This window comes from Cupressus sempervirens, chromosome 4 (assembly GCF_028749045.1).
Source record: "Cupressus sempervirens isolate cs-2001-9-10 chromosome 4, ASM2874904v1, whole genome shotgun sequence".
Lineage (NCBI taxonomy): Eukaryota > Viridiplantae > Streptophyta > Pinopsida > Cupressales > Cupressaceae > Cupressus > Cupressus sempervirens.
In genome coordinates, this window is record NC_143121.1 from 245,547,338 (window position 1) to 245,571,106 (window position 23,769).

Sequence of the window (23,769 nt, forward strand, 5' to 3'; positions counted from 1 at the left end):
AATGCAACTCCTATAGTTTAGATGATCAAATCTTCATCATATATCCTTGTTTTGAATGACAGTGCTCACATAAGCTTTCCTCAGCCATGATTGGGTCAAACATTCAACACAAAATGTGTGTACATTTCCATATAAGAAACATAACATACTTAGGAGTAGTTGGGTCAACCACTATCAATCGGGTGCATTTATATCTCCAAATTCTATTGCACAAACTGGATAATAGAGGATGGAAATTGATTCATCTTCCTATGATTTCATGAGCCAATTGGTGGTATAATCCTCTTTGACTAAAAACCTGTGCATCCCCTTTAATTGCAATTTCATTCATTCTATATTTCTCCAAAATTTGTGAAAGACTCTTGCATCTCCATGTAATTCAACAATTTTGACTCTAATGTGGGTTGGAGGATTCGTAAATGGAGTTTTGACCCAGTAAATGCATCTCGTGTATTCATTTTTGAAGAGATGTGCCCCTTCTTATGCATAACAAGTTGAGGAAAGACTATTCAACAATAATGCAAAATGATGACCATCAAGGCTCTATCTACAATCAAATAATAACACATACATTTCACATGATTCTCATTCCCAATGTCTATTCATTCACAATATGCTAGTCAATAGAAAGGTTTAGTGAGAATCCACTATACTGAATCAAATAGCCAAAATAATTTATTTAATCTTCAAATAATGGGGATTTTTCATTGGAAATTCTATGTGTGCGTACTTCATCAAAGACTCACTTGCTCACACTCTCTTTGTGCAATCTAGACCAAACAACATCTTTAATATAATTTCTTATACTTAAACGATATACTTTAAACTCCGAAGAATGAACTACAAAAAAGACACAACTGAAATTGAAATTGTGACACCAAGGGATTGAAGAACACCTAAGAGGGTACCCTAAACCATTCTTGAAAAGTTTAGATCAAACCGAAAAGTGCCCACTGCCCACCTACATAGGTTTCATAAAAATCATGCGACACTTTATCAGCACTGTACAATACTTTACCAGTGTTGCATGACATTTCTCCAGAAGGAGGGTGACACAATCAGGGGTTGGGTGATACTTTTCCAAAGGGCATGCAATATTGGAAGTGTATCATACGACATTTCTTCTGAGGGTGTGTGATACTTTAAAGTATCGTACGACATTCCTCAAATGGGCATGTGACACTATATTGTATCGCACCATGCTGACACATGGTCACCCAGGGAAAAAGAAAGAAAACTCTAAGGAAAAACTACAAACTAAAACATAGATAAAAACCTCCACACTGGGGAGTACTAGATCCACATCTCAAGGAAAAAAACACTCAACAAATTGAATGATAGAAAGCCAAAATCTATCCATCTAAATCATACATCGAAGGGAAAGAACAGAAGGAACATCATAGTGTCCTGAAAGCAACATCACAATATACAGAAATAACATCGCAAAGTACTAAACAAACAACTAAGTACGCAATTCCTCCTAGCTATCAATGACATCATTGTTAACATCATAATGTTTTTGAAACTTGAGTGCCAACACACTTAATCATATTCCACATTGGATGCCAAGTGAAGATCAATTACTGAGTAAGTTCAAGTGCTGAGTAAGTTCAAGTGCCCAGTAAGTTCAAGTGCCGAGTAACAAAAAGTACCGAGCTGGTATAGGTGTCGAGTAACACATAGGTGTCGAGCACCAGTAACTCAATAATACTGAGTTACTGAATTATTTAGGAAATCGAAGATTCGCCAGATCTAAGCCAACAAGGTTGTTATCTAGAAATCTGTAAATTAAAAGGAAGATAAGAATGATGAGTTGGTGGCACAGAACACCATGTAGAACATTTTTAAGATACAACTGGCGAAGTTTCAAGAAGAAAACAAGATATGGGGTAGATACATTGTATCCTACCTAATCAATTTTGAAACCCTAATTGAAGAGGGAGAATTGAGCGGTAAAGGCATGCAACCAATCAGAAAAAGATAAGTATTGAGCGGAAAATGAAGATTGAATATGGATTGTAGATCCATACCTAACCCTAAATCTTCAAATGTCTTTATAAGGAAGACAAAACTTCATTGTAAAAAAGAGAGGAGATAAGAGGTATGAGAAGATATACAAGGGTTCACAAGGCAATCTATTTTCAGAAGTGAGGATTATCATATCACAAAAGGATCCAAATCAGAGAAAGCAGAACAAGTTCCTGCAATCAGCAATCAAGGATTGTAATCAGCCAGGTACCTAATACTTTCTAGCAATTGTATTAGAGTAAAAATCCTATGATGATAGGTTAGCTTAATAGCTATTTCAATAAATCCTTTAACTAGGTGATAAAATCCTTTAACAGGGTAACACTTCATGTTAAGTGTTTAAAAGCCTCTAACCAGGTCACTATTGACACAGTGTAAAGCCTTTAATAGGGTAGGCCTTTAATAGGGAAAACCATCAGAAGTGGTTGAACAATATTGCTGCAATAATTTTTGTGGGTATCATCCCTAGCCCAGTTTTACCTTCTTATTCCTGGAGGGTTTCTGGGTTACCAAATTCCAGTGTTAAGTGTTATTGATGCATGTGTCTGGTTTCATGATTATTTGATATACTTACATGCATGCAATTTACTTTCAATTAAAAGTTTTATTGGCTAAAGTATGATACTTATGATTCACACCCCCCTCTCATAAGTACTCTTTCCATATTTGAATATTCCAACAATCATAAGACCATCGTGGGTCCTAGCCATCCCCTGTGCATAACTTCCCAAGCCATCGATCGGATCATCAATGCTGTCATAATAGAAATGTCACTACTAAACATGCTACAACAATCATAAGGAAATCTAACATGCTAGTAGTAAAGCGTGAGATAACATCATCTAACATACACTAATCATCATCATAAGGAAATGCATCAAACTAATATCATCTACACATGATAAACAAGCATCCCAATGAAAGCATAAATCACAAGGAAGCATACTCTGAAGATCGAAGTACCAAGTGAAAACATCTAGCAGTGCTCATACTAGGCTCAAGACCATCTCTATACACTAGTCCTTAGCAGTGGTGAAGGTAGCTATGCCTCCCAACCACATGCCACCCGTAGGTCCACACCCACTGTGCTGATGGAGATAATGATCCGACCATAAACACATGCAAAAAAAACATCCATGGCTAACACTCACACCAGGCAGAATGATGACTGAACCCAAGACATAGACAATGCAAAACTATAGGTCATGGTCAGACATCTCAATGGGTTACTAAGTAGGGACTGACATCATGGAGAGTCACTTGGCATCGAAAGCCCAAGCTTGGATCTGTGTAGCTCAACTCCCTCAACAGAAGGCCAATACACAAAAGGACCATTTTATTATCTTTAATGTTATTACCACCCAATGTTTATTTAATTATCATTTATATAAAGCTCCCTCTGCCAACCCTATGGTGTTGTGATACCAGGCTATGAGATAGAAGCCCCCTTCATATGCTACCCTACCCTACCCATGTTCATCCAATGGCGAGTGCTCGTAGGCATGAAAATTCCCAACCCATCCCAATGATCACAACTTTTGGCAAGTTCATGGAAGAGTGGGCCCCGCAGGTCACCCAATAGATGTACTTGTGTGTGGCGCACCACCATCATGGAGATTATACAAAAGGACTAGATGAGAACACAAAAAAAAAGTCAATCAACTGAAAATAGAATCGAGATGATGGATGTTGCATGCATCCCAATTCAACAAAAGATGCAAAAGTGTTCTGACTAGTATCCAAATAGATCATCTAGGTCCATGAACCATAATGTGCTAAGAAAACCTGAGAAAATTGGGTGACACGCAAAATGAGGTAAAAACTCCAAATTTTGCAAAAATTCCAAAATTAAAACACATTTGGCCTTTGGGTTCAAAAACCTCAAAAATTAAAAAATAAAAGGAATTGGACACTGTATGCAAAAATGGCCAGCATAACTACCTAAAAATGAAAACCCCCATTTCAAAAATAGGGAAAATGTTCGTACCCAACCAACCGAGCCGAACTAGCAAATAGAAATAGAGGGGAACACTAGTTCTCAACCCTCTAACATATTGCTACAAGAAACAAAAGTAAAAATAGAGCAAAAACATTAAAACAGGAAGACCCTACCTAACAACAAAAGGGGCCGAAACTGAAACCCACAGAATAAAATAAACAATTTGCCAAAACTGCCGAAACTTATGGATAAGCAAGAAATCCTTGAGCTAAATCCAATGAGACCAACCTTGCAAAGATCTCATGCTCACAGCTCCCACAATGAACAAAACAATAATCCTTCAGAAGAGGATTTCCAAATTGCTCTCCAAATTCAATTTTCAAAATGTGAGAAGTGAATAATGAATTCACTTTTCCAATACTTATTCATTTTGAGTGAATAGTTGATGATGGAAAAAAGCTAATTGGAGTAGTTAAACTCCAAATTGAACCAAACAAAAACATGTTATTATCCGTAATGGGATTTCACCTAAGACAAAGTTGCTAGAAATTAAATCTGGGAAGATTAAAAACTTGAAAACCCAAAATAACAGAAAATCACTTAACATTTTCGCAACAAAATGAACCTTTAAAAGCATAGACATGCTCACTAGTCTAATCACATAATGCCGATGAGTTTGGATTTACTAATCACCGAAAGGTTTAGATTTAAACAACTAAAAATGAGGATACGTTAAACATACAGGGACAACATTGGTAAAATATGAATAGTTCAATCACTAACTCCGTAGGCCACTGCCAGGGATGTAATTCCTACACACTAGAACACATGATCAAGTGCAATTGCATATAACATAATAGCTGAAGCAATCAAAGCATTAAATAACTCATTAATCTATTTACACCACTCACATTCGTATTAAGCATAAAAGATGAGAATGAAGTAAATAACCAAAGCATAAGATCCATCACATCACAAAAACCACAGATGTGTCCAATACATCATATAACCAGATAATCAAATATCATAGATCTACTGTCATCTAAAAATAGCATCAACATGCAAACATGATAAACTGAACAACATAGCAACAAAGCATCTATGGTACATAAATCAAAGTATAACACTTGACCCTCAGGTCATCTCAAGGTTTAAATATCAATAAGAGTATCAAGTATCTCTCGAATCAAAATAAACAAGGTATAGACTGCATAGACGAGAGGCACTACATCCTCCCCCACTAGCATAGGCTTACTCCTGGAAGCCAACAAAAAGGTAGGGGTACAATTCCCTCAGTCATGTAGCATCTTCCCAAGTCATAGAGGTCTCATCGCTCATGTCCCATTAGACCCTTACCTACTCTATGTCCTGACCTCTTAAGGTTAGCCTCCACTTCTTAAGGATACAAATGGGCTCCAAAGAAAGTTGCACGTCTGCTACCTACAAAGCATCCCAATCAAGAACATGGGTCACATTAGGAATATACTGCCACAAAATAGAAACATGGAAAACATCATGGATGCGTGATAGGCTAGGTGGCAATGCTAGTTGATAAGCAACAGGACCAATCCTCTCAAGGATCTCAAAAGGTCCAACAAAACGTGGTGCCAACTTAGAGCCTTTCCCATAATGTATAGGGCTCTTCCTTGGCTGCACTCGCAAGAACACATTGTCACCAACCAAAAAGTGACGATCCAACCTATGGGCATCTGCATACTTCTTCTACCTATCTTGAGCAGTAACCAAATGCTCTCTAATACAAACTTCCTACTGCTCCATATCTTGAAGCATCTCTAGACCCAAAAGAACTTGGTCCTCTAAACAATCCCAACTCAGAAGGGTACGGCATGGTCTACTGTACAAGGCCTGAAAAGGTGACATGCCAAGAGAACTATGGTACCCATTGTTGTATACAAACTCAAAAATGTACAAATAGTCTTCCCACTTCACCTGCCTATCCATAACATACATGTGAAGCATATTCTCTAGAACCTAATTTACTCTCTCAGTCTGACCATTGGTCTCTGGGTGATAAGCTGAACTAAAATTGAGCTGAGTGCACAATACATGTTGTAGAGATGTCTATAGTGTAGAAGTAAATACTAGATCTCTATCCAAAATGATCCAATGAGGGATCCCATGCAAATGAACAATATCCACCATGAAAACATGTGCTACAGAAGAAGCAGTGTAGGATGGTCTCATGGGTGAAAAATGTGCTACCTTGGACAAATTGTCCATTTTCACCATGACACAATCATGCCTCCATGATGACATAGGCAACCCTATGATAAAATCAATTGATATCATATCTCACTTCCACCATGGAATGGCATGTGGTTACAAAAGAACCATGAGATGTTGATGCTTTTCCTTCACTCTCTAGCACTCAAGAAATCTAGCAAAAATGTTAGCAACATCACGTCTCATCCCTAACCAAAAGCATAGCTATTTGAGATCAGCATGCATATTCTTGACTCTAGGATGTGCAGAATATGGTGCATGATGCACTTCTGACAAAACTAAGGTATGAAGATCACCCGACAAGGGTACATAGATACATCCTGAATGTTGCATTAGTCCATCAAACTCAAGCATAAAACCTACAAATCTCCCCTCAAGGGTACATCCAAACTCAATCTTTTCCCTCACCTCTTGATACCAAGTGTCACTAGGCAAAACCTCCAAAATATGGCTTCACAAATCCACTCCCAATAACATCACTGATACCTCATGTCGCCTCCTACTCAAGGCATCTATGATGAAATTCTCCTTCCCTTTGATGTAATGAACATCAAAGTCATACTCGCACAGGAACTCCATCCAATGATGTTGTCGTGTATTCAGGTTTGGTTGAGTAAAGATATACTGCAAGCTCCTATGATCGCTATGCAACTCAAACCTATCTCCCTAAAGAAAATGCCTCCAATGGACAAGGGTATGCACTATGGCTGCAAGTTCCAAATCATAAGTGGGGTAGTTAAGCTCATGGTCCTTGAGTTTCCTAGACTCATATGCAATCACTTGACCACCCTGTATCAATACCACACCCACGCCTTCCAATGAAGCATCTATGCAAACCATGAAATCACCTATAGGATTAGGCACTGCAAGGACTAGTGTACTGGTCAAAAACTCCTTAAGAGTAACAAATTCTTCCTCACACTGGTCTGACCAAACAAACTTCTTTTCTTTGCACTGAAGAGAAGTGATGGGATGAGCTACTCATGAGAAATCCTTCACAAAGTGATGGTAGTAACCTGCCAGTCCCATATAACTATGAACTTTTGAGACATTAGTGGGTGCCAACTAACCCATGATAGCACGAATCTTCTTTGGATCCACTACAATACCATCACGAGTGATGATGTGTCCCAAATACTTCACCTTTGACTAGAAGAACCCACATTTACTCAAGCTGCCATTCAACTAATGGTCTCTCAAGTACTACAATAACTGATGTAAATAGACTTTGTGCTCCTCCACAGTCTTCGAATAGATCAATATTTCATCCAGAAATACAATGACACAATGACCGAGGTAGATGCAAAATACCTCATTCATCAAACTCATGAACACTAATGGCACATTGGTTAAGCCAAAAGTTACAACTGTGAACTCATAATGCCCATATCGTGTACGAAACACATTTTGATGAATATCATCCTCTTGGATACAAAACTGATGGTATCCTAATTTCAGATGAATCTTTGAGAACACTCGTGTTCCCTTCATCTGATCAAACAAGTCATCTATCCTTGGCAAAGGGTAACGATTCTTCACCGTCACCTTGTTCAATTGTCAGTAGTCAATGCACAAATGCAACAAACTATCCTTTTTCTTCACAAAGATGACTGGTGCACCCCACCAAGATACACTAGGATGAATATGGCCCTTGACCAACAATTCCTCCAACTGAAATCTAAGCTTACTCAACTCTTGAGTAGTCATGTGATAAGGAGCTCACAAAATGGGCTCCGCTCCTAGTACAAGATCGATCCAAAAATCAATTTCACATTATGGTGGCATACCTGGGATCTCATCAGGAAACACATTGGCATACTCACGAAGGAGTGAGTGATCGTCAAGTGTCACTATTCGGCCCTCAGCTTCCTCAAGATCACTGACAGACACAAAAAACAACTAGTAACCCTTTCACACACTCTGCTTCATCTGATTAGCTAAGATCATACGAAGTGAAACTGGCCTCTGAACTCCTAAAAGTTCCACTTGCTCACCTGTGTCATCCACACACTATACCACCTTATGATGGCAATCGATATTCACCTAATGGGTGGCTAACCAATTCATGCCCAACACAATTTCATACAATCCTAGAGGTAGAATTTGTAGGTCCACTGTGGTGGTGATTTTCCCAAATCTATACTACAACCTCTGACCAATGAGTCAACAACCACCTTAGAAATTGTGGCTAACTCAACCTACCACCTATCTACCTGACACATTGCCACTAGCCCACATCGTTGAATAAGAGATGGCAAAATAAAAGAATCTGAAGCACTAGAGTCAAACAAAACTAAGGTGGAAGAACCAAGAAATGTACCTATAGCCTTGACTACTATACCTTGTTGTTTCCCTTGATGGTTGTCAACCACTGCAAAGACTCTGTGGTTTCGACCCACATCTCCCATAGTAGGCTTCGAATGTGTTGCGCCCTTACTAGGCCCTGTGGATGGTTTGATTGAATAATCATATGACTTATGGCCAAGCTAGACACAGTTATAGTAGTTCCCTCCAAAACTTGTACCTGTACCACAAACACCCTAGGTGGCACTAGAGAAAGGTGCACTACCTCTGCTGGAATTCTACTGACTACTCTGAGGAGGTTGGTCTTGTTGGGACTTCTGTCCTCGATCCTGTTTACCTCCTTTCTTCCTTGAATTACCAGAAGACTCACCACCACCCTTTCCCAAAAACATCCACTAAGGGCCATGACATTTACCACCCTGAGTTGGTTCTTATTGGGCTTGACCCTTTCTTGATGACTGGTAAACTATGCATCACGCCTTGCATTCCTAACACCCTAGTTTTGAGAACCAGATTTGCTACTGAAACCTCTAGCCAGATTTTCCTCTATAATGCATGCCTTCTCTATCGCAAGCACAAGACTCCTAGGCCGATGCATGCAAAGATTCCCAATGAGGGCATCCTTAAGGCCCTGAATGAAATGGTGAGCAAGGAGAAAGTCATCATGATTGTAACAAGAATACTACCTAAGCTCAAAGAATCAAATCTTGTATTGATCCACTATCATATTTCCTTGTTGGAGTGAGTGGAACTCATTAGCATGGGCCTATTTGAACTGAGAAGATAGGAATCTCTCCTTGAACCTCTCCTCAAAGATCTCCCAAGTGAGATCAGTAACAGAAATCTAAATCTTCTAACTCTCAATATTCCACCAAATGGATTTGTGGTCCCTCAACTGCATAATTGCACAACGGGCCCTCATGTTGGTTGAATATGGATACATGGTGAAGCAGGGCTTCATGTCCAACAACCAAGTCTCAGCCTTGAGGCCACTTCCCCTACCATTGAAGGGTGGTGTTCTGGAACTCTAAAGGGACTTCATGATATCCAATTTAATGGAATCCTCACTATTGCGGTCTTGACCACCCCGACAGTGCCCTCTACCACCAAGTGGAGTAAGAGAATGCTCACATTCACATTCCTCCTCTCTATGCTTAGAGTGATGGAAATCCCCATGATGTGACCCCTCCTCTCGATTTTGATCCTGCTGGCACTCCTCAACATTAGGGCCCAAAAGAGAAAGAATCTATTGGAGTATAGGCATCATTACCCCTACACCATTTTGATCATTATTTTTACACTATGGTCCCTTTTCATCCTAATAACCCTCTTCTTGGTGTTCATTTCCACGATTACCACTATCGGTACCACCATGGTCACCAAGTCTACGTGCAAGAGGCATCACTATGGGAGCAAACAAGATAATGTTAGAACACTTAGATCATAAGCATAAGAGTCAAAACATGAATCAACAAGATATCAAATAATGCAACATAATATAACAGTACACAACAGAAATAAACCATAGTGGAAGCATAACACAGAGATCCCAATGTTTTAACATGCACTCTGATACCAGATGTAATGCCCCGCCTAGAGATCCGTTGGGTGCCAGGATGGTCGTTAAGTCTTCCATTGCAATATGTGTGATCCATGTATGTTGTTGTCTTGTGAACTTACACTTGGTTTTTAAAAATAATATTCTGGCTTGTATTTTTATCCTTGTTTCCAAGGATCTCCAAGTGAGGCATTATAAATCAATCTACATATTAGATACCAGTGAAACTTCATAAATTGTATTTGGAATCATGGCTCAAATCTAAAACATAGGATGTCTTTGACCCCTAAAATGTAAATAAAAAGGAAACTTTACATTTTGGTTAATTGGATCAAAGTTATAACCGATCAAATAGGGCATCCCAAAATTCTAAGCAATATGCATCAGCGTGACAACAATAAAAAACCAACGTTGAGGGATTCAAAACCTAGCCAAATAATATTGAAACAACTTGAGATCTAAAATATAGGTTCTCTGATATGTATACTAAATTCTCCCAAAGTGGCAAGTCATGAAACTTAACCAAGTGCAAGATATTCTATTGCAAACGAGGCTTCATGTCACTATTTGACATGTGGGCAAAAATGCAAGTTTGGAAAATACTCAAAATGAAACTTCAAAAAATGGGTTGGAATGAAAAATTATCACCATATAATGAAAAAATGTATTAAATGAAAGGTGTTAAATACATGAAACACATCATAGACCTCAAAATGACAGTTGAGTACATATGCATGAAAAGTGCTTATAGGGGCTTAATTTGACTTGGTTTTCAGAATGGTACTCAAAATTAGAGCTTTAATTTTGAGTACCAGTAGTGAATCTATCTAGGGCTACATGTCCTTTGAAGGTGTGACAAGGATTTAGATATCTAGAAGAAGTAGACCACTCCAAAACTTTCTCTTGAACAACTTCATTGAAAGCATGAAAACTACTCCTAAATTGTACAAACAATGGCCCTGGGTCACAAACATTTAAAAAAAACTTATAACCTCTATCATAGACCTAATTTTCATTTCTAATTTTGTGAGGCAAGCTAGAAACATCACTTCTATTAGTTTCACCAATCATATTAGCATTTCAATCAACTCATTCGGTAGGACCAACTCTATATCTTCACTTTTATAATGCATGTAAAAACTAGAATTGTTTCCTACAATTTGCTCATTATGAAAGTATGGATCAACATGCTCTTGGATTCCAAGATCATACTGAATTATTTTCCATCAAAAGACTTATGTATGCTATCCAATGGAAACACAAAGGCCTCAAACTCTACTTGATTGAAGGAGTTACATATGTCCTCAATTTGAAACTCAACTTGTGTAATCAGATATGAAGGGTACATGAAATCTAATTTCTCATTGTTTGCAATCTTGTTTGTCATCTAATTAGATTAATATTTTCTAAAACTCCTTCACATTCTTCAAACCATACATTAGCCACCAAGTTACAAAACTTACCATGAAAGTGTTCACATACAACATGTTGATTATTTTCATTGTCCTTTTCCAAAAACTTATTGGAATGAACTTTGAATCTATCAAACTTATCATCTCGAAACTCGTCAACACAAAAGAAAACCTCAGAATCAAAATCATAAAATTCAACCCTTTCCTTTTCATCACACAAACAATCAAAACTTATTGTAACATCATCAACATGAGAAGAATTTCAATCAATATTAAACCTCCCCTTAGTAAAATTTTCCACATCATATAAGTCATCATGTGTATTGGCATTTGAACTACTATCATATACATCTCCAAAAATTGACACATAGTATTCTCATTTTGTATTACTTTCAACATCAAACTTTGGGGAAAGGACTTCATCTTGGGAAAAAACATGACAAGGGAAGACTAGAGCATCCTTTAAAATATTTGCATACCTTTCAAATTCACGAGCCAATAGGACTGAATTTTCATCAGTATTTAGCTGGACTTCATCACAAGTATGTTCACCTTGGCTATGACAATAATTCGGAAGATATAAATACTTATAACAATAATATCATCAGTAGAACAATCTAAAAAATTGCAATACTTACCACAACTTGTTTCCTCTTCTCTACACAATACCTCAACACTAGGTACATCACCATAATCATTTTCATGATAAGAAGAGTTATCCCTACTACTGCTAGAGTTTTCTTCACTCTCATACATACTATCACATGATTCATTTTCAGTCATATATCTATCTTTCTCATGCTAACTACAAAACTTGAATCCTTTTCTTCATAGTCAGAAGAAAAATTATCATTATCTATGGATTCATCACATTCACTATTATTTTCAATAGATTCATATTCATCATTAGAAAAATCAGCATAACATTCATTGTCAATCAAATTATAACTCTCAATTTTCTTCAAGGATTCTTCAATGTGAATAACCCTTTCTATCCTCAATCTTGCTGACCACTTAACTGAATTAGGAATGAAAAAATTTAGGAAAATAACATGTCATGAAGCCTCCTTAGGTCTTAAGGAAACATAAAGATTCATAAGTGATGATTTAAATTTGAGGTACTTCTGAATAACATTTAGACTTTGAAAATCTCCTATTTCATTCCTTATGAAAATGATAATCTGATCGCATAGTTCCTTTCTTATCCTTACAATATCTTCACAAACACCATCATATCTTGGTAAACAACCATTTTTAGATATGAAATTTGACTCTATTTTGAAATAAAACTTCTACCTTTTCCCTTAATGCTGAAAATCACCGAATAGAGGCAACCATTTTTATCACTTAATTTTCAAGAAAAATAAAATACCTTCAAGTGTTGATGTTGCAACTAGATCTATTAATTTTGAATGGGTGTAGACATGAACTTCTTCACACCATTCATAAAAAATGTGTACAGAAGCCATCTTCTTAAAGAGGGCAAAGAAATCACTATTGTGGTTTTATTTATAACACTTCAACTTCATAAAACAACAGATGCATACAACATTGAAACATGTAAATAAAGCACTTATAACTTTCTTTTCCAAGAACTACTATCAAAAGCTTTAGATTTTCCCATAAAGTTCTAAAAGTCTTTAAAAATTCAATATGAAATCAATTAGGAATTGGTACAAAGATCTTTTAGAATCACCACTCACACTTGTGAAAAAGATTTAAGAAACATAGTTGATAACTTGATAAATCTAAACCAAAATTTCAATTTGTAGAAACTTCAAGACCATCAAACCACTTATGAATATTTACACACTTGGAGAAGAGAAATGATTGTGATCATTCTTGACTCTAAATTTTACAACACTTTGAAACATTACCTAGTTGAACTGATTGATGATAAAATTACAATGGTTGTAGCACACAATTTTCATCCAACTTTCAAAAAACTATTGCCATGAATAAGACAATACTAGCACACATGAATCTTCAACAAGGAAATGGAACAAACATCACAACCTCACTATCATAGTAAAAAAATTCATGCCTTTCTTCCTGTATTTAATCTCTTTTCATAATCTCAAGGTTTGTCTATTAGAGAGATTCAATACATCCCCAATAGAGTCACCATTTTGTTAGCTGACTTGGATATCAGACTAGTCTCTTTCCTAGAAAAAAAGATCCACCACTTGTATGATTTCTGTCATCATTACCTTCCCAATCCATATAAATTTACACTATCAATTCAAACTTGTAATTCTTCTTTTAATATAGACCATGGTCTTCTGTTCCTTTAAGATATCTTAATATCCTTTTCACTACCATCATGTGATTCTCTTTAGGGTTTACAAAAAATCTTGCAACAATTCCACTTGCTAGGGCAATATTAGTTCTATTGTAAACAACATATTATAACTTTCCAATTATTAATCTATACAATGTGTGCTTCACAATAGTAGAATCATAATTCTTAGATAGCTTGTATCCTATAGCCATAGGTGTGTTGACTGGTATTGAGTCTTCCATCCCAAAATTTCTTAGTATCTCCTTAATGTATTTTAATTTAGTAATGTAGATACCTTGCTTCATTTGGCATTTTTGTAATCTTACAACTAGGGAAAATGTTTTCCCATAGTAAATACCTTCTTTTTGTACATATCCTTTGCATAAAAATCTAGCCATATTCCTTGCGACTTATCCTTTCTCATTCATCTTGTTGCTAAATACCCATTTTGTTCCAATAACATTTGTGTCCTTAAGTCTGCATACTAGTGACTATGTTTTTTTTCTTCTCTATCTATTCAATTTCTTCATTCATTGCTTGAATCCAATCTTCATTCTTCAAAGCATCTTTCATTGGTTTGGGACCAAATTCACAAAGTAAACATGTAACACTTTTAAGTATTTTCCTTGTCATACCTCCAAAGTCTTTGTTTCCAATGTTTTTTTTAGGTTCATGGTATCTTCTCACATACTTTTCCAGTATAGGTTCTTTTCTTCTTTCTTCTTGTACATGTTCAAATTGAAAATTGATTTCAAGTTCATTTTGTGTCTCTTCTTTTGGTTATGTTTTCTTGACATTGTCTTCCTTATGTTCAACATATACTTCATGTATCTCAACATTAATCTATTGATGTTTGACATATATAGCATGTTTCTCGATAGCCTTTTGCTACAACTAAACATTCACTGGTTGTTGTTTCTTGATAGCTTTATTCTCTTCCATAGGTAAGGTATAGGGAACACCTTCATTAACATATATCAGCGTGTTGTAGTCTTTAGGTTCTGGCTTACATTCAACTTCATTTCTTTCTACATGTTCATCAACTTTCACATTTGCACTTACCACAACTTGTTAGTGTTAGAGTTCAAACACTTATAAGCTTCACTTTTGTGGAATATCCTAAGAATATGCCTTCATCACTTTTAGCATCAAGTTTTTCATTTCTATTATCTTTTAGTATATAATATTTTCTTTGAAAAACTTTAAAATACTTCACATTAGATGCATTATCATACCATAACTCAAAGGGTGTAACATTTGTACCTTTCTTGACTTGTACTCAATTCAAAGTATAGACCATTGTACTTACATATTCTCTCTAGTATTTATGTGACACATTCTTCTCCATCTTTAATGTTTTAGCAAAATCTATGATTGATTTGTTCCTCGTTTCAACTATTCCATTTTTGGGGAGGGGTCCTAGGTGTTGTGATGTGGAGCCTAATCAAACTTGAAGGTTTATTTGGTGTATTTTTCTCCCCATATTATTTATATGGGGCTTTGGGGGCAGTGCCCCCAAGATAGGGTTAAGGGGCAGTGCCCTAGGTGTTTTCCCTATTGCAGTACAAGGTGAGGTCGAGAGGCAATGCCCCCATGGGGCTTTTTGGGTGAAGCCAAAAATAACCTTATCTTGTAAAAGGTGTCAACTACTATTTTTCTATTATTCTAGCCCTAATTTCTTGGTCAAAAAAATTTTTTTATAAAAAGGATTAGGGATAGGGTTTTTCATAATGTGTGATGCAAAAATTGGTTCTTACAGTAGTATTGAGCTATACGGGATTATAGATTGTAATTAGGTTGTAATCACTAGATCATAATAATATTGGACTTCTTGTTGGTAGACGTAGCCCAAGGATTGGGTGAACCACGTTAAATCTTGGTGTCTTGTGTTCTCTTATGTGTGATCTATTATTTTATGATATTAGTTATATTTGCATGTAATTTTTATTTTTGTCTAAGGTTAATACTAAAACTAGGTGTTGAGATCTACCTTTTGATTCCTCTATCATTGCAAAATATTTTGAATTCATTAGAGATAAACTCTCATCCTCTATCAAATCTCAAGTACTTAAAACTCTTACATGTTTTCCTTTTTAACTCTAGCCAAATACCACTTAAGCAATTGAAAAGAATCAAATTTTTCTTTAAGAAATAATACAATCATCATTTTAAACTAATCATCAACAAATAGAATAAAGTATTTGTCTCTACAATAGCTTTTCACTCTAGTAGGTCCAAAAAAGTTAGTATGAACCAATTCCAAAATATCATTAGATGCATAGGTTTTTCTCTTAAAACTAAACTTTGTCATTTTACCCAATTGACATTATATACACATAGAATTATTAGGTTTCTTCAATCTTGGTAATTCTCTTAAACTCTTTTTATCTTACTAATGCTTACCAAATTATCAAAGTTTACATGACATAATCTCTTATGCCACAACCATATATCTTCATTTTGTGCAAACAAACATGTTTCATCAAATAAATCTTGATAGAACAAGTTACCTCTTGTTTGATCTCCACTAACAATCAGTTCACTAGTAGCATCAACTATCTTGGCCTTTCTATGATGAAGTTTGACTCTATATCCTAATTTGCTCAACTATGAAACACTCAAGAAATTATAGTTAAGTCCTTCAACCCAATAAACATTGTCACACTTGATCTTATCAATCAACTATATTGATCCTTTACATTTCACAAGACATGGTGCATCATTACCAAACTTAATATAACTACCTTTATATGGTTCCATGGTTTAAAACTCTTACTTTTATCACTATTCATGTGATGTAAACAACCACTATCAATTATCCATCTATCACCTTTACTCACATATGAAAAAATATAGTTTTATCATCTTTATTGAAATTTTTTTTCATAGAAACATAGACAACTTCTTCATCATTACTATCAAACTCAATATCATTTTCTTCTTCAGCAATATAACAAGATTGCTTACTGTTGTCTTTGTCATTCTTGTTTCTTCTATTATCTCGATCATCTCTTCTACCTTTGTACTTTATTTCCCTTTTCTCATCCTTGTCTTCTCTATTAGGACATCTTGCAGTAATATGACCAACTTTGTTACATGTAAAATATATTATAGGAAGTTTACCTTTGTATTTTCCTCTACCTCTTGGAAGTCTTCTAGCCATCAGTGTTTCAAGCTCATCATTAGAAGCATCATTGTGACTATTCACACACTTTCCTTTTCCTTTCTTACTAATAACCAATTGTGGTTTAAAAGAAGATTGAATAGAAGTAGGAGTGAAATTATCAAAATTTCACAATTCAAAAGAAGCAAGCCTACCAACTACACCTTCCAAAGTTAGATTGTTACTAGGGTTACATCTTAGTTCTTGCAAAAATTCTAATAATATATCAATTATCACCTTATAGCAATTATCATAGTTTCATCATCAATATTTCCATCTAATCCTCTTATAGTAATTATCACCTCTTCACTTCTTCCACAATATTGCACAATATTTTCTCCTTCTATCATTCTCATTTCATGAAATATGCATCTCAAGCTTTCTAAATTTTATCTTAAAATTTTTTTGTCTCTTCCATAGATGGTTTGCAATGTATCTCACATTTTCTTAGTATTCATGCACTCCTCTATGTCATAAAACTTGGCATAGCTTAGGGCTGATGCAATCTCCAACATAGCTTGGTTGTGTTCTTCATTCTCTTTCATCTACGAAACTGTCATAGGACTTGGTATTGTCACATATGCATGTTCCACATAGTGTATTGCACCATCTCCAATTCTTGCTAGATGCAACTTCATCAAAATCTATCATGAAGGGAATTTCTCTTTGTTCAAATTTGGCACCTCCTTTTTGTACATCTTGATCTTTACCTTCAAGTACCTTCAAACTTTTCCCTACAAGCACTAATGCTTTGATACCAATTGTTAAAATTATTGAGAATAACTAAGAGGGGGATTAAATCAATTATCCTCAAGTCCATATGTACCAATTAAACTTTTAATGACTTCAAATACTTTAGATCTAAACATTCAATAGCTTGGTCTCTATAGAAAACAATCAATAACATAAACTTGCAGTCCATATTCCTAATAGTAACAAACTTTTACAATGTAAATCATTAACAATAAAACACCTCAAATGAAATCCACACAAGTATAACACTAGGATTTAAACTGGAAACCTAATTTAGGAAAAATTGCCAATAAAATGTCACCTTGATTAAAGGATTTATACATGACTATTAGGTCAACCTTGGTTAAAGGATTTCAAAATTGATACAATGGTTTGAAAGTAATAATACGTTTGATTTGACAAATTCAACTCACTTTGAAAATATAGATCATAGTTTGGTTCATATGCTAATCCACTGACTAGCCTCCATTTTCATCTCTGTCTTTGATATGCTTGAAAACCCTTCAATTAATCACTCTTCACCTTTTCACAACTCTTCTCAGCTTCCTACTCAATTTTTCCAATCAACAGAACCAACAACTAATCCAACCTTATTAGGTTATCCCTTAGACCTCCTTAAATAGGTAATTTTGATCTTTTGTCTCTTAAAAAATCACCATAGATCTTAGGGTTTGGTTAGCTTCATTGAAGCCTTCCTCTTTTCTCTTCTACAAACTTCTCCTAACTTATGCTTGAATTATTGCATAGAAATGCTCAAACAGAGTTTCCCTTGAATTAAATGCTCTAGGTCATCCATCATTATCTTCAATGTGCTTTATATATCTCAATAAATAAATTGTGTGGGCTAGAAATCATTATTTCCTCATAATTTGTCAAATGTTGTTCCTCAGCCAATACTCTTTTCTAACACTTGGTCATCACTAGATTACTTAGTCACTACTAACTTTTATGTTTGACATATTTACTATCACTCGAGTAATACAGATGCTTGACTGACACTATATTTTCTTGGCTTATATTGTTTGTCTAGCATCACTTTAAATAAACTTCAAGTTCTTAAATTTTTTGCTCTTTTGCTTGGTCAAGCCTTTGCATTTGGCCATCCTTTGATCACTTCTTGTAGGCTTCATTGTAACTATCTTCTTTACTTTTCTTATGATTAAACAATCACTTTATCTTGTCAAAGAATAACTAATCAAGTGCCCATTGTAGTTCTTCATAACTCAACCTTTCCTCTAGGTCTTTTTGTTATGTCCTTCTCAAATCCTCTTCATCAATCATCTTGATATGGTACTCTAATTAGATACAAAATTATTTTACCAATAAAGTTTGACATCAATGATAATTTAATAATAGTTCCAATTGTAGTTTCTAATAGAAGTGCATTACCTATGAGGGAAGGTATCAATAGTTACATGGTACTCATTTCAAGCTTCTTATTTCTTTGAAGCATGACAACACACCAGTCAATATTTTGAATTTCTCATTTAGCCTGTTGAAGAAATGAGATTCATTTGTGCAAGAAGGTAAGCCAAATTTAGTCTCAAACCATTGTATAATTAAATTGATAATTGAGAGGGCCTTAAGTTAGGGTTCTACTTTTTCATGGGATGATTTTCTATTAATGAGTAAATTGTTTCCAATAAGGGGAGGACCTAGGGGTTTAGGAGTAGGAAGAAGGGTTGTTGCATCAATTGGTACAATAAAAAAAGTAGAACAAACTAGATCTATTGATTCCTCAAGAAGCCCTAGGTCATCTAGTCAAAAAAAGAAGAAGATGGTGGAAAAATTGCCATTAGTTCTTGCTAAAAGGAAAGGAAAAGAAAAACTTGTTACTAAAGAGAACCCCACCTCACCTTAATCATAGACTAGTGTAAAAATCATGTCTTCTATAAGGGTGGAAAAGAAGCAATTCAAGAATTAGAAGAAGGTAACCCAAATCAAACAAAAGAGTTAGGAGATGTTGAGGGTAAAAATATCATGCCATTATTTTTTGTTAAAAGAGAGAAATTCTAAAAAGGGACTCCTACAACTTATGCTAAAGGAGAATCTTTGAAGAAGAAGAAAAAGGTATCTAAAATTAAAAAACCTGTGAGGAAAAGTAAGTTAATCGTTAAAGGGTTTTCCCAAAGAAAATCTTGTTGATGAAGTTACTCAATTAGATATTTCTAAAATTAATGAAGAAATCACTAAACATGGTAAGAATTAAGAATTGGGAAAAGGTTTAGAAAATATGTCATAGGATCCTGGTTAGTCCTGGGAAGATCTTGATTCTAATCATGATAACTTCATTTTTCAAACGAAGGAAACAAATCCTCAAATTGTGTATTAGTATGATAATGATACCATTTTTGTTTCTAGTAATGAACAAGAAAAACCTTCAAATAATGATCCATAAAATCTTGATGAACATTTCCCTGCTGTTAATGTAAATATTGTTGAATAAGTTGTGGAGAAGATGTTTAATGAAGGTTTGGAAACCTTAGTGGAGGTCACAAAAAAATGGAATAAGAACCTCCACTTCAACAACCAATAGATAGTAATCTAGAGAGAGACCGTCTTATGCAAAGGAGATTCTATTGCTAATCCAGAAATAGAGAAGCCCAAAAATGATGACACATATAATGATGATGGTTCTAGGTGGGTAGATATGAATAATTAAGGACCAATGCCTCCACCATAAATTTTCACACCATTAGAAGAAGGACTAAGTCTTTACCAACAATTTTTAACAAAAAAGGCTATGCGGATGGAAGAAAAGAAGAAAATGCAGCAAATTGTTAATAATCAGCAGGGATACTTGTTGGATTAAGAGGACAAGATTATGATTTTAAAAGATAAGGTTACCCACTTGACTACATTAGTTCCTGAGCTTCCTCAGTGTAGGTCTCCAACACAAGTTTTTCTATGTTTCTTAAAGAATAAATGTTGAATTATAAGATGACTTGGATTTTTTAGGGCCTTAAATCTTCTTTAAACACTCCTCATGAACTCTATTATGCATTTCAACAATCTCCTACAACCATTAGAGATATTTTGTGTGAACTGTACATGCATAATCTAATTGTTATGGATGACAAGGAATAAAATCCCTTAATATTTGTAGGGAATATTCAACTCAAAGCATTTATGAATTGCATTCAAAATGAGATCACCAGAGAGAATTAGGCTAGACCACACTAAGTAGTCAAGGAATTGGAACCATTATATCTAAGGCCTAAGGAAAAATACACACAAACATATTATTATGATTTCTTGAAGATAGAAGTTAGTGATGGAGGGGAGGAGTACATTAAGCCTCTTAGGAAGGTCACTTATGAATAATTTAAGGAATTTTAGAAAATAGAGCTAAGGGAAGCATAAAAAATCAACAATTCAATAATGGATAAGACTTCCTCATGATTTATAAGTCCAAGAAACACATTCTCTACAGAACTTAATTATGGCTAGCCAACAAGCCCCATGGTATGTAATATTGGGACAAACTAGAGGAGGCTTCTAGATTCCACTCTGATGGGGGACCAAGTGTGCTCCCTATCATAGTAAGGGTAGGTTCAAGGGGTAATGCCCTGGTGGGGGTTTTTGGACAAAGCAAAAAATGACCTTATATTGTAAAAGGTGTCAGCTACTATTTTTCTGTTATTCTAGCCCTAATTTTTAAAGCAAGAAAAAGCTCGTATAAAAATGCGTAGGGTTAGGGATTTTCATAATATGTGATGTAAAAATTGGTTCTTGCAATGTTTTTGAGTTGTAAGGGATTACAAATTGTAATAAGGTTGTAATCACTAGATAATAATAATATTGAACCTATTGTTGGTAGACGTAGCCCTAGGATTGGGTGAACCATGTTAAATCTTGGTATCTTCTATTCTCTTATGTATGATCTATTATGTTTTGATATTGGTCATATTTGCATGTAACTATTATTTATGTATGACGTTAATCCTAACAATTGGTATCAAAGCTAGATGGTCATTTTTTTTTTAGCTAGACTATCCTCATTTTTTTTAGTAATCCTCTGTAGGAAGGTCTCATGGTTGAGAGGGAGTCTCATGGTTGAGTGAGAGTGATGGTAGATGAGGGTAAGTTGAGGGTTGAAAAGTTCAATGGGCAGAACTTTTAGTTATGGAAGATGCAAATGGAGGACTATCTCTATCAAAAGGATTTATGGAAGTCAATGGGAGGAAACACTAAAAACTAGGCAACTATGACAAATGAGGACTGGGACCACCTCATGTATCTTCCCTTGGTGGCTCTCATTATTATGTTACATTTATTGATGATGCAACTAGAAAAGTATGGGTTTATTTCCTTAGACATAAATGTGATGTATTTCAAACTTTTAAGAAATTGAAATGCTTTGTTAAAAATGAGACTGGTAAAAGATTAAAATGTCTCAAATCTAATAATGGTGGTGAGTATTGCAGTCATGAATTTGAAAAATATTTCTCCACTAATGGTATTTGTAGATAGAAAACTATTCCAAGGACTCCATAGTAAAATGGATTGGTTGAATGCATGAATAGGACTATAATGGAATATGCAAGAAGCATGAGGTTGTATGCAAGGTTGCCCTTAAACATGTGGGAAGAGACTATCAAAACTATTGTATATTTGATTAATAGAGGTCCCTCTACTCCTTCTGGTTGTGGTATTCTAGAGGAAGCATGGACTTGTAAGAAGGTGAGTTATTCTTTTCTCAAAACCTTTGGTTTTGAATAATTTGCTCATATAGATTCTAAAAATAGAACCAAGCTGGAAGAAAAGTCAAAGAAATGTGTATTTGTTGGATATGGTATTAACTAATTTGGTTATAGGCTTTTGTATTTTTAAAATTGTAAATCTTTAAGAAACGAGAATGTCATATTCAATGAGAAAATGTTGTCCAAAGATTTGTTGCAGCACCATGAGAAAAAAGAAGACGATTATGTAGTGTTGGATGATACTCCAAAAGCTGATGTTCTAGCAATTCCTCATGATGTACAAAAATCCAACAAAAAATACCACACACCCCAATGAATGTTAGATGGTCAACAAGGATAAGTAGACCTTCAAAAAGATTTTCTCCTTCCTTGTATTATATTTTACTTACTGATGTTGGTGAAGCATAATGTTATGATGAAGCTATGCAGGTGGATACCAAGACTCAGTGGGAGTCTCCAATGAAAGAAGAACTGGACTCTATGCTAAAAATTAAGACTTGGTATTTATGCAAGTTGCTTGCAAGTAAAAAGGCTTTACAGAATAAATGGGTTACAAGTTGAAACAAGAGGATAGATATAAGAAAATATTTAAAGCCAGGTTAGTGGTAATAGAATTGTCACAGAAAAAGGGCATTGATTTTGATCAAATATTCTCTCCTATTGTTAAGATGAGTTCTATTCGCACTATTTTAAGTATTGTGGCTACTGAAGATTTGCATTTGGAGTAGCTTGATGTTAAAATAACCTTCTTTCATAGTGATTTGGATGAAGAGATATATATGGCACAACCAAAGGGATTTGTGGTCAAAGGTAAGCAGAACATAGTGTGCAGATTAAAGAAAAGTTTATATGGCTTGAAATAAGCACCTTGGCAATGGTATCTATAATTTGATAGGTTTATGCATTTGCATGGATACACTAGGTGTCATTCAAATTATTGTGTTTATTCTACAAGGTTGGATGATGATAGCTACATTATTTTATGTTTATATGTTGATGATATGCTTATAGTTGGGTCTAACATGGATCATATTAAGGTGCTAAAATGCTAGTTAGTACATACATTTTCTATGAAGGATTTCAAATTCTTGGTATGAAGATTTGTAACTTTATCTCAGATTGATTATATTGAGGTGCTGCAACATGTCTCTATAGAGAATGTTAAAGCTATCAACACACCTTTACTTGGTCATTTGAAGTTGACTAAGATGATATGTCCCAAGACATAAGAAGAGGAGGATAAGATGTCTAAGGTATCTTATGCTTTAGTTGTAGGTCCAAGCTTGAAGTAAGCTATAGTATGTACAAGGCTAGATATTACACATGCAATGGGAGTTATTAGCAGGTATATGATTCATCCAAGAATTGAACATTGGAATGTAGT